Below are 13204 nucleotides of genomic sequence, written 5' to 3'. Positions count from 1 at the left end.
AATTGAAAATACACCCATGCCATTCTGATGCTTCCCATAAGCTCATTCAAAACAAAACCTTACAAAACTTACAGTCCTGAACTCAGAAACGCTTGCTTAACAGCCCTCTAAATTTTCATGGCGATACACAAAACAGTCACGAGAGAATAGAGAGTTCAAAGTCTAAAAAGAGAAAAAAAACCAAGAACCCTTTTGGACTTTTTTCTGTCAGAGTTCTCATAATCTGTTGAAATTCATTTTAAATCAGCCATGTTCACAGAGTATCTGGAATCCTATTACTGACGTTGCCCCATACTCTGACCTTCATCTTCTGCAGTTTAAAAGTTAAAAAAATGACTGGCTGATTTTTAATTAATTTAAGAAAGTTTACATTGAACTCAATGATAGTGTCAGACACGCACAGTAAGAAACAATTGTCAGTATTCTAAAAGCCAGACTCCCAGTTGCTGGGCTTGCCTAATCGGGGCCACACCCACACCAGACCTTTATTGCATTTTATACAGTCATGACTTCCCCCAAAGAATCCTGGGAAGTGTAGTTTGTGAAGGGTGCTGAGAGGAGACTTCTATTCCTCTGACAGAGCTCCAGTGGCCAGACTGGTTTAAAAGTCAGCCACTCTGATTGAAGGTCTGTGAGGGGAACAGGGCATCTCCTAGTAACTCTCGGCACCCTTTGCTAACTATACTTCCCAGGATTCTTTGGGAGAAACCATGACTGTCCAAAGTGAAATAAAAGCCTGGTGTGGATGTGGCTAGGGACAGCTTTGGTTTAAATTTCGGTGGGAGGCTACTTGTGCCTGGTGTAGAATTAAAAGGTGGGGGAAACCCTGAAAAGCAATGATACTGTTCACAGTGTTTTCCTTTTGGCTTCCCCTCTGCCCAGTGCCCACCCACCCAATCTCCTCCCCTCCTCCTCCCCCCTCTGCCCCTCCCCTGGGTCAGTGTTGGACTACGACCTGGGAGACCAGGGTTCGAATCCCCACACAGCCATGAAGCTCACTGGGTGACCTTGGGCCAGTCACTGCCTCTCCGCCTCAGAGAAAGACAATGGTAAAACCACCTATGAATACCATTTACCATGAAAACCTGATTCATAGGGTCGCCATAAGTCGGGATTGACTTGAAGGCAGTCCATTTTCATTTTCAAACATCATTGCACAGAAATAAATCCCATTGAACTCAACAAGTATGCAAATGATCAAACCCATCCTCCCTTCTCCTCCCTCTTATCCCCTCCCTCTTGCCCCTTCCCTCTCCCTTCCTTTGCCCCTCCCTCCCCCTCCCCTTCCAATCCTCTCCTCCCCTTCCTCCAGTTGGTCAGTTTTACCTATCTTAAGCATGATTGCACAGGAGTAAATACCATTGAACTCTATAAGCATGCAAATGATCAAACCTGCCCTCCCCTCCCCCTTGCTCAGAGGCACGTTACCAAATTCTTCCAAGCTACATGGGAAGTGGATTGGACTGTGAAAGACTAACCCAAATTGTGTTTGCATTTTGACAAATTTGTAGGGCAGTACAATATCTCAGAGAGGAGGTCAGGTCTCCTGCTCCCCCGGTGCATTCACTATAGCTGCCCAATTTCCCTGCTTTTTGAAGTTTGATAGAAATATCTCAGGAGCCAAATCGTACATCCTCCCTGAAACCTGCCAGACACGTCTTCCATGGTGCCAGTCCTCTGCTGACAAGGTGTTAAGTCAAGCCTGTATGTTACTGGTTCTGTTTGTTGTAAACCGCCCAGAGAGCTTCGGCTATGGGGCGGTACATAAATTTAATAAATAAATAAATAAGCCTCTGATTACGCATCCTCCCTGAAGCTGGGCAGACAACTGCCACTCATGGCCTCACTGCAAAAACCAAATGTTAACCTGTGAGAATCCCACAATTCCCTGCTACATAGCCATCTTGGATGCAGGTTTTCATCAGAGCTTGGAAAAGTTACTTTTTTTGAACTACAACTCCCATCAGCCCAATCCAGTGGCCATGCTGGCTGGGGCTGATGGGGAGTTGTAGTTCAAAAAAGTAACTTTTCCAAGCTCTGGTTTTCATGACAATCATGTGCTCCCATTTTCAGAGCAGAGAGGTGGAGACACACTGGAACTGGCAGAACAGCGAGTTTGCTTTGCAGTGCAGTTCTTCAGCCAAGAAATGTGTACAAAAATGCACATATTAGTGAAAATAACATACCAAAGTGCGTTGTTTTACAAAAATTGTTTTACAAAAATGTGTACACTAGGAAAAATTGCATACCAAGTTGTGTATATTAGGAGAAATCAACACTAAAATGCTGAATTACCATGAGGGCTTGTATTTTTTAAATTTCCAAACTGATGTGGAAACCTGGAGAACTGAACTAAAGAGTGTTAAAAATTAGAAACTGAGAGAAAGGGAAATTGATAGATTCACCCATCCCTATTTATTATTATTACATTTATATCCCACCTTTCCTCCAAGGAGCTCAAGGTGACGTATACAGACATGGGTTTTCCCCTCCCAATTTTATCGTCATAACAACCCTGTCAGATAGTTTAGGCTGAGAGAGCAACTGGCCCATGGTCACCCAGTGAAGTTCATGGCTGAGCGGGGATTTCAACTCTGGTCTCCAAGGATCCAGTCTGACACTCTAACCACTACACCACACTGGCTCTGAAGCTACTAGAGCTTCAAGTGACAGTGATGTCCCTAGGAGCACCCCCAAGCTACAAACCTGCTCCTTCAGGGGAAATGCAACTCCACCAGAACAGGCCACCTACCCAACTCCAGTGGCCAGGAACCGCCCACCCACAGTGTCTCTGTTTTATCAGGATTCAATCTCAGTTTGATGTTACTGAGGGCATGTAGAATTCTTTGGATTCTCAGTGCCCTGGAAAGTATTAGCTAGATTTTTCCTCTTCAGTTTCCTGCTCAAGGGGCTGGGGAAGTCTGCCTCTATATGTGTCGGGTAATTGTTCATCTAGCAAGTAGCGCCTGTGTCCTTATGGGAATTCTACAGAGATCATGAAGCAGCACAGCTCATCTGTAAAAAAATTAAAAGGGGGGAGAGCAAAGCCTACCTCCAGCCAGCGGAAAGTAGACTATGCCAAGAGCATATTGAAAAGCTGTCTTCAGCCTGAGCTGGCCAGTTTAACAACTCAGTTCCCTGTTCTGATTTGCACATTGAGGTCTTTGATGCAACAGAAAACTGCTCCCCCCTGTGTATCCCCCCACTTCCTCTTAAACCTGCCTGGACAATTTGAAGCTTGTGAATTTTCCTCTACAGATGCAAGTTTATGTGAGGATATTCTTCCTGATCAGTTCATTCCATGAAGCTGTTTTTTCCCCCTTCCTGTTTTCTGTCGGGAAACTGGAAGTGAACACAGGGCTCTCATTGCAGATCTGTGGCTGAACTCCTGAGCATTTGACAGTCAAGTGCTGCCTTAGCTAGTAACAGAGTTTACAGTTTAGTGGCAACTTAGCAGCGCTCAGCTATTGAAGCCAGTGAGCCTGTTGCCTTTAGTGTGGTTTTTTTAAATAAAGCCTTCAGTGATCTCTTCAGTGTGTCTTATGCAAGATTATAAATTATCCTCATTTTGAAAGTCTGGAAAGAAACGACGTCTTGTGCCTCATGGAGGACAGCATGGCCCAGCAGCATGGATGAGTGCGTGTAGGATACTTGCTTACAGTTTTGTAAGTAACAAAGAATTTTAGAACAGTTAATTTTGAAAGATGTATACTTGGGAATTCCTTAGTCATTTCCTTGTAACCTGCATGTGTAGGTGTGTATTTAGTAAGAACTTGCTTGGTGAGGGGTACAGTAGAAATGCCTTGTTTTTTGGACTCCTTAAATTGATCAAAACGGCAGTATACTTTTTAATGGAAAAACAGACAAAAAACATTACTTTCTCTGGCCTCTAAGTTATTTGTTCTCTCATATTAGAAAGCAAGCCTTTTTAAAAGGGCTGACCCCATTCACAACTGGGCTGCATTTACTATGTTGTTAATTATCATTTCTACAATCCAATTAAAATTAACAAATATTTAAAAAAACACCTTGGATTTCAGCATGTCACTTGCGGCATACTCTGAAGCATGTTTAATCTGAAGCTAGTCCCATTGTGTTCAATACGGCTTCCTCCCTAGTTTGTCAGTTTAGAATTGTATTAAAACCCCTAATAAGTGTGGTTAGGATTATTGTGTTAAAACCCCAGATATGTAGTGATTATAACAATTAAATGACATGAAACTGCTAAAAAAATGACAATATGTTGGAAAATGAATCCCCCTGAAGCCAGATCTCCTTTTTAAAAATCCTCTTCAGCATGGAAATGGCAAATGGATTTTGTGTATGGGTGAGCAAATTTGAGATGTCAAAGAAGATAGGCAAGAGTAATACTAAGCACTTTGTCTTGTGGGGATTTTCCCGCAGTGTGTGTGATCTTAATTTGTCTCAAAGCAGTCTTTATGCATTTCTTATTAAACTTGCATAGTTATTACTTGTAGAATGTGAAATAGCCTGGACTACCTCTTTCTAGTGTATGCACAGGACTGAATACATGCATACATAAGAAAGAGACTATTTCAAATGGATTTGCAACTATAATGACCCAGTTCACATGCTTTAGCGGGTACAAGGAGCAAGCATAGAGACTCCTGGAGAGAAGACTGTGGTCACTTTGCTACTTGCTCCTCCAGTCCTCCTGCTATGAGCTAAGCCAAGCCAAGCTTTAGCTTGGTGTTATGTCCAAACCTGAGCTCATGATTTATTTTACTGCGAGTTGTAGATTACCACTCTGACTGTTTTGTGTATCGCTATGAAAATTTAGAGGGCTGTTAAGCAAGCATGTCTGAGTTCAGGACTATAAGTTTTGTAAGGTTTTGTTTTGAAATGAGCTTATGGGAAGCATCAGAATGGCATGTGGGTATTTTCATTTTAACATTGCAGAATGTGAAAAATCCACGCTGGCTATAGTATACAGCCACTCTTGTGGCTGTATAATTATGATGAAAATAAAAATGTATGATAACCCTGTTTAGTCTTCAATGTTTGGAGAACAAAATATTGTTTTTGTTTGCTTTATGACTTGTGTTTGAGTACAAAGAAGAAGCTAGCTATAGTCAGCAAGTATATGATTAAAACATTTGAAAACTGTAGGCCAAAATATACTTTGAGGCCTCTGATTTATCTGAGGTATATATAACACACAATCTGTTAGGATTAACAGTGTCATCCTATGTGTGTTTACTCAGAAGAAAGTTCTGTTGAGTTAAATGTATCATACTCCCAAATAGGGATGGGTGAGAAATTCAGTTCAGCATTTCAAACCAAACCTATCAAATTCACACTTTCCAAAATAATATGAAACAGATTATCTCGACCCATTCCAGTCTGGGTTCAGGCCTGGTTATGGGACTGAATTGGCCTTGGTCGCCCGATGGATGACCTTTATTGGGAAAAGGACTGGGGAGTGTGACCCTGTTATTCTTTCTTGATCTCTCGGCAGCTTTTGATACCATTGACCATGGTATCCTTCTGAGCCGACTTGGTGAGATGGGATTTGGAGGTACTGTTTTACAACGGTTCTGATCCTATCTCCAGGATCATTTTCAAATAATAGCACTGGGTGATTGTGTTTCAACAGTTGTGCTGTGGGATGCTGTAGGGTACTAGTTTGTCCCCCATGCTGTTTAACACATATGTGAAGCCCTTGGGAGCAGTTATCAGGAGATTTGGGATGATGTGTCAGCAGTATACTGATGATACCCAGCTCCATTTCTCTGTAACATCTGAATTGGGAAAGGACGTGCAAGCCCTGGACCAGTGCCTGGGCTCGGTGGTGGGCTGGATGAGGGTCAATAAACCAAGTCTGAATCCTTACAAGATGGAAGCATTGTGTGTTGGTGGTTCCCGAGTTCAGATAATTGGCCAGTTGCCTGCTTTGGATGGGGTCGTACTCCCTCTGAAAGAGCAGGTTCATAGTCTACAGATGCTTCTAGATCCATCCTTGTCACTAGAGGCCCAGATGACCTCAATGGCTAGGAGTGCCTTTTACCAGCTTCTGCTGGTAAGACGGCTGCAGCCATTTCTGGACAGGGATAGCTTGACCACCGTTGTCCATGCACTGGTAACCTCCCAGCTGTATTACTGTAATGTGCTCTATGTGGGGCTGCCCTTGAAGTTGGTCCACAAGTTGCAGCTGGTGCAAAATGCAGCAGGGTGACTGCTCACTGGGGCAGGGTATCACCAACATGTCACCCCACTGCTGAAAAAATTGCCTGGGTGCCCATTAGCTACTGGACCAAGTTCAAGGTTCTGGTTTTGGTTTACAAAGCTCTATACAGCTTGGGACCAGGACACCTGAAAGACCATCTTATCCCTTATATATCCAGTTGATCACTGTGCTCTGCAGGTGAGGGCCTCCTGCAGATACCATCTTATGAGGAGATCCGTTCCACATAACATAGGAACCGGACCTTTAGTGTTGTGGCACCAACCCTTTGGAATTCCCTCCCCTTAAATATTAGACAGGCACCATCTCTGTTGTCTTTTCAGCACCAACTGAAGACTTTCCTCTTTCAACAAGCCTTTTAAGTAGAGACCTTATCCCAGTCTGCATCTGTGTTGGAATTGCTTTTTAAGATATTTTTAAAGCTTACAAAAAAGGATATTTTAAAATATGTTTTGCTTTAATAAGTTTTAAAGTCTTTTGTTTTTAAGAAGTTTTAAAAGTGCTTTTAGTGTTGTTGTTTGCCATCCTGGGTTCCTTCTGGGAGGAAGGGCGGGATATATATTTAATAAACAAATAAATAGTTACCCCAGACTTTCCAGTGGATTTCCCCTTCAATTTCCTTATTGCAAAATGTCCAAGGGGGTGAGGGGCAGGGGAAGGTGAGGGGCAGGTTGGCGCCAAATCAACCTTTACTTTTGCAACCTAAATTTGCTGGAATGTGATTGAATCCCACTCCAGCAGAGCTACAGGCTGGAAGTGCCCTGGTGTTTGTATCTAAAAGTCTATAGAGATTTGGCAGCTTCCCAAATTATTATTATTTTTAAATACTAGGGTCCCGAGCCATTTAGGGCTTTATATGCTAGTACTAACACCTTGAATTGGGCCTGGTTGCTCACTGGCAGCCAGCGCAGCGCTTTCAGGATTGACACATGGTCCCGTTGGGCTGACCCACTTACCAGCCTAGCAGCCTGTATTAGTGCTAAATTGGAACCCAGGAAAAGTCACTTAAAGCAACAGGAACATTCTCTCCTCTCCCCCCCATACCTATGTAACTTCCTTCTCTTCAGTCGACAGCATTGGTCTTTATAATTCCATCATCTTTCTTTGACACAGTCAAGGAAAAATGATAGCACAATCTCTAAATTAATTTAGATGCAATAGCTACCTTTTCTGGCACAGGTAATCAGTTACTTTTATATTTAACTATTAATACTGTTTTTACACGGCTAAGGGTACAAGCCAACTAGTATTTGCACTGGCCTGGGGGGAGTTGGATGTGGCAAAATCCCAGCTGAGCCGGCAGGGTCCCGACACCACCAGGCTCCCCTGGCAGAAGCCCTCTCAACCTGCCTCAGCCATGGAGCCACCAGGACCCTGCCAGCTCAGCCAGGGGTCCACCAGGGGTGGCCAATTCAGTGGATGGAGAGCTGGTGGAAGCCGGCAGAAGGCCCCAAAATGGAATGGAAGCGTGGTGGAGAAGGAACCGGGTGGGGGGGACTTACACGTCATTCTCTTTGCACTTGGAGTGCTCCCATGGGTAAAATTTCTGCTGGCCAATAGGCCAGTGGAATAAAATAATTTCCATGGTGGTCAATGGGGAGCACTTACTCCCCAGTAGAGGTATTTGCGGGAGCCGACTTTTGCTTTTCCGGCTCTCACACATGATTCCCGACGGAGCCAGCGTTCAGCTGACTCGGCAGCTCCCGAATGGGGAGTGGATGCCACAGAACTTTTCACTGGCTTCTCTGCTGGTTCCCATGATTGGGATTGCTCTGTCAGATGGTGTTTTTCGTGAAGTTGTATGATTAACTGCAAACCAAGGGCAAGATCCTTTATTCAAATGGCCAAAATCTGAAACAGAACATCATATTGTTAAAATCCAGCCATAAAAGCTCAGTGAGCTGCATACAGCTCCTCATTTTACAACAAAATAATACTAATAGCCCACAAAAGCCCGGGCAAACGGATAGGTCTTTACCCAACATCAAAACAACTCCTAAGCTCTGTTAATATACTGTACACTGTTAGTATAATGGACAACTTTCTTCATAACATATGTCAGAAGCAAGTTACGAGTCCAATAAATTTATTTTCATAATATGAAAAAGATATTTCTTTATAGATAGTAAATATTGATTTGAGAACTCGACAAATTGCAGAGATCAGATAGAGAAAGAGCATATAAACAGTACACAAAATCATCCGGGAGACACACCAGATGACCCTCCATGTTAGATACAGAATGACATTTCAAGAGCCAGGGTGGAAAATTATATATAAAATATAGTTTTGGTGCATGTGTACACAAACTGGGTCAATATGTTTTAGAGAGGTCCATTGATTCAGTTTTAAGAGGCAATAATATATTAAACATGCCTGTATTCAAATTTAAGTTTAACCAGAATAATTTCTGAAAAGACAAACTACACTATTTATACATTTTAAAAATAAAATACAGATATTCTGATTTCACAAAGCAGTATGTATGCATCTCCATCCTGGAAGTCAGCCATGCATGATGTTGTACTCCTTTAAACTTGAAGAGCACCCTAAAAAGCAGCAGAGGCTGGTCCCATTTGGGCAAGAAGGGTTCTTCCCCACCAACCTCCATCTGCTCTCAGCCTGCCTGCCTTCTTACTTACAACCAGTCCAAGGGGTGGCACCGCCAGTCAGTGTCCTCCTCCTTAGTCTCAGTGTTGCCCTTCTAGAAATCTGCCTCTTACTGGCTCTGGCTCTACCTGCTGTTGTTCTCCCTGCCTTCTGCCCCACCAGTCCCAATGGACACCAGCAATATCTGCTATGAAGCATTATACGGTTGAAAATACTTGGGTATATGGTTGAAGTACTCAGGTTTTCTATTTAAGTGGAAAAGATACAGTCTTACCTATATCTTATCAGTTTGTCCAGTAGTACATTCCTTGGATGGTTTCATGCCTTATTGCATAAGCGGCTTGGAGAAGAGGTAAACAGGTCTTTTGATAGCTCTTCCATGCAGTATGCCCTGCAGTGTCTGTTATAGGTAGGTTGTGTGTGTATAATTTCCACTCCAGCTTGCAGCTGTTACTGCAGGGTAATTATGTGCTTTAAATGTTGCCTCATTTTCTAAGAAAAACTATCAGTATTTACTAGAATATGACTTGAGAGAAAACTCCAAATTGGCTTCAATCAATTAGGTACTTGCAGCTCAGTTCATGGGATCAGCCATTAATACACTGAAAGAATATTTAACTAATTGTTCCAGAGGACACCACAGACATTCATGTTGGTTAGCTTCCCATAAATCTTCTTACATCCAGATCACTGGAAGCATTTCATGTTGCGTACATCCGCTGATTAACATTTGGAAACATTATGAAAAAGTAAAATACTGTTCACAGAGTTGTCACGTTTCTTGAGGCTCAGACATTCAGTTAAGGGGGAGCCTGAGGTAAGGAAGCAGAAGCAAAAAACTCTCAAGCCAAACACAAAATAGCTTGCCCTTCTGCTCCTCACCCCTCTCCCTAAGATTTTACTCCTCCTCCCAGCGTTCCTGAGAATGTGACTGCCAGAATCTTTGAGACCTGGAAACTCTAATGCATGAAAAGACTTCACTAGGCCCTGTTCTGTTTTAGAAATGGGCTCTTAGCTGCCAAGTTCCCGTTCCAAGTATATTTACTTTTCCTTGGCAGCCTGCCGCATTCCAAAAGCCTCAAGCACATAGCAGTATTTATTAGGACAGATAATTGTATATTTTGAAGGTGACTAATTTCTCAAAAGGAAGTGCTATAGAATTTAAATGTTAACATAAAAATACTAATAGGAATCAGGGAAAATCTTGAAAACAGAGTAGATTTCAATTTGTTTTAGGATAACACCTCATGCATCTGATGTAGCGATCTCTCTAGTCTACAAAAGCTTATGCTATAATCATCAATTTAAGGTGCTACAAAACTGTTTTGTTAGTTTTGCTGCAACAGACGAACACGCCCACCTTTCTGGATAGATTAATACTGTGTTGGGGTTTTAAACCATGAAGTAGATTCTTGCCCACAAGTCAACTTCATCTAACCCCTAACAAAATGATATATGTACAGAGCAGTAACCATGCTGGGGCCCATCCATTTTGTTGTTATGTTCCTTCAAGTCAATTACGACTTATGGCGACCCTATGAATCAGTGACCTCCAATAGCATCTGTCATGAACCACCCTGTTCAGATCTTGTAAGTTCAGGTATGTGGCTTCCTTTATAGAATCAATCCATCTCTTATTTGGCTTTCCTCTTTTTCTACTCCCTTCTGTTTTTCCTAGCACTATTGTCTTTTTTAGTGAATCATGTCATCTCATTATCTGTCCAAAGTATGATCTTAGTTTCATCATTTATATGACTGTATAATCTGCAGTGTTACAACTTTGTGTCCTCATTAATTCATCGTCATCCATATGACATTACAAACTAATACAGATTTTCGTGTTCACAAATCCACATTAGAAATACATCAAAAAACCAATAAGCTTTCCTAAACCGATAATGAATCACATTAACGTCTGTGGGTTCGGACGCAATGCCGTGGTCTTTCCTGCAATAGGAGGCCCATGAGCGTTCATCCATCATATGCCAAGCCCCTTGTCTCCTTCCCACCCAATAGCACATTCACAAACCTGCACATGTGTGGAAATTTAAAAAATATATTCATTTCTGTGCTCGTCTGAAAAAGCACGTGAAAAGTGATGGACCTATCACTGAAAATGGATGGACTTCGGAGAGCAGCCAATGCTAAAGCAAAAAAAGAAAAGCCCACACATATGGATGTTTGATAATTGGGTTTTCACAATAATCCGATCACAAACAGGACATGTATGGATCTTGAGGCCACCAACCAAAAATGGAAAACACACATTTTGTGGTTAGGTATGGATGGGCCCTTAGTCTGTTGCAGCAAACAGAATAATAGAATAGTAGAGTTAGAAGGGGCTTATAAAGCCATCAAGTCCAGCCCTCTGCTCAATACAGGAATCCAACCTAAAGCATACCTGACAGGTGGCTGCCCAGCTGCCTCTTGAATGCCTCCAATGTTGGAGAGCCCACCACCTCCCTAGATAATTTGTTCCATTGTCGTACAGCTATAACAGTTAGGAAGTTTTTCCTGATGTTCAGTCGAAATCTGGCTCCCTGCAACTTGAGCCCATTATTCTGTGTCCTGCACTCTGGGATGATAAAGAAGAGATCCTGACCCACCTCTGTGTGACAACCTTTCAAGTACTTGAAGAGTGCTATCACATCTCCCCTCAGTCTTCTCTTCTCAAAGCTAAACATGCCTTGTTTCCAGTCCCCTGATCATCCTTGTTGCCCTCCTCTGAACCTGTTCCGTTTGTCTTAAAGTACGGTGTCCAGAACTGGATGCAGTACTCAAGATGAGGCCTAACCAGAGCTGAATAGAGCAGTTTGGAGGTCCACAGACCAGGGTTGGGGCCAGTGATGTCATTTGGAAGGGGGGTAAGGGCTGGGGGGAGGCACGGGGAGAGGGCAGCGGGCAAGGAGACACGGGGGGTCATCCATCATTTTGACAGGAGATGGTCTTCCTATACTACTGCTATACTTTGGTTAATGCAGCCTGATATAGCATTTGCCTTTCTGGCAGCCATATCGCACTTTTGGACATAAATGTATTAGTCTTTAAGATACTGTAAGAGTCTTGGGTTTTTGGGTTTGTGTGTGTGTGTCATTTCTAATATTTAAGACACTGATGTGCTGATTGATGTCGGTGTTTTACAAAGCCTGGGGATATTGAACTGAAATGATAGCATGAATGTTTCCTTCACAGCAGAGCTAACACAACTAGATGAGAAAACATTGCCAAATACATGGCTGAGTTGCACATTTGCGAACAGCACATATATAACCTTTCCTACATAAAATTTCCAAATGTAAGACATGGGTGTACCTTCAAATAACTCTGGAAAAAGCTGTCAAATTGGTGACACAGGTGCAAACTGCACATGACAGCAACAGACCTGTGTCTTTCAAATCCAATGTGCCCAACCACGCATAAAGTGCTGGATGGGAGCCTGATTTTAAGAGTGAAGGGGCACCTGGGTGCCAAACAAAGAACACAATGAGAAAGCAAACTGTCCACAAAGTGTTAGGTTTTGTGGATTACTAAGGATACCATCAGTGCCCAAACTTTGTTACAAACATTAGCATGGTCACAGCCACCTGACAAGAATAGTAGTTTCCCTTTAAATGCAAATAGCAGCTTCAGTGTATTTTGTTACAACTGTGGCAGGAAGAGACTGAGTTAAATTGCAGCCTGAACCAACTCCCCGAACCCTGTGCCCCTTCTATATACAGAGTCAATAAACTCAGTTCTTCCTATTCTTTGTCGGTTTTCCCACATAGTCTTAACACATAGCCTTATCTTCCATGAGAAAGGACTAGCAATCAGTGGTTACCAGCCACAGTGGCTTTGTTTTTCCTCCACTGTCTCTGAATATCAGTTGCTAGGAATCACAAGTGGATCCTGCTTTGGGCTTTCCATATGGCATCTGGTGGGCCACTATGCAGGGATTATTCTAAGCTTTTTATCCTAATGCACAAGCAGCCAGCTCACTGCCCACCCCCAAACTATTCAAGTAATTATTCCAATAATATAGTATTAAAATAAGGTTAAGAAGATTTTAAAGGAATCAATATTTATTTTCATTTTCTATTTCTTTTTTCTCATCTATTACTTTTTTAGAAGCTACCTAGCTCCTTATTAAATCCCCTATGCTCAACTGCACAAAAACTTGTATCACAATTTTTTTCACACTGCACAAAATGTGTCTAGCTGCACATTAGAATAAATCCTACCAGTATGAGAACAGAATGCTGGACTAGATGGGCCCTTGGTCTGATCCAACAGGGCTCATGTTTCTTGAGTGTTCTACACGGTTGTTTCCATCACATCTACTATTGACACAATGTAGTTCTGATACTATATTATGTAGATTAAGTAACTCTATATTTGCTTCTGCGTAGA

The 13204-nt window shown here is 42.4% G+C and overlaps 1 protein-coding gene across 1 annotated transcript in view; it reads left to right on the top strand.

Moving 5' to 3' along the window:
- The first annotated feature begins 3136 nt into the window (after positions 1 to 3136).
- CSGALNACT1 (chondroitin sulfate N-acetylgalactosaminyltransferase 1) overlaps positions 3137 to 13204 on the top strand; it is a 53720-nt gene continuing 43652 nt past the window's right edge. The window contains exon 1 of the mRNA XM_061589699.1: positions 3137 to 3665. The gene's annotated coding sequence lies outside the window, so the exon portion shown is untranslated. The remainder of the gene's footprint in view (positions 3666 to 13204) is intronic.

Source organism: Rhineura floridana, chromosome 11, assembly GCF_030035675.1.
Source record: "Rhineura floridana isolate rRhiFlo1 chromosome 11, rRhiFlo1.hap2, whole genome shotgun sequence".
In the NCBI taxonomy this organism is placed as follows: Eukaryota; Metazoa; Chordata; class Lepidosauria; order Squamata; family Rhineuridae; genus Rhineura; species Rhineura floridana.
Note: the sequence above shows the minus strand (reverse complement) of the source record. Positions and strands in the feature narration are given on the sequence as shown.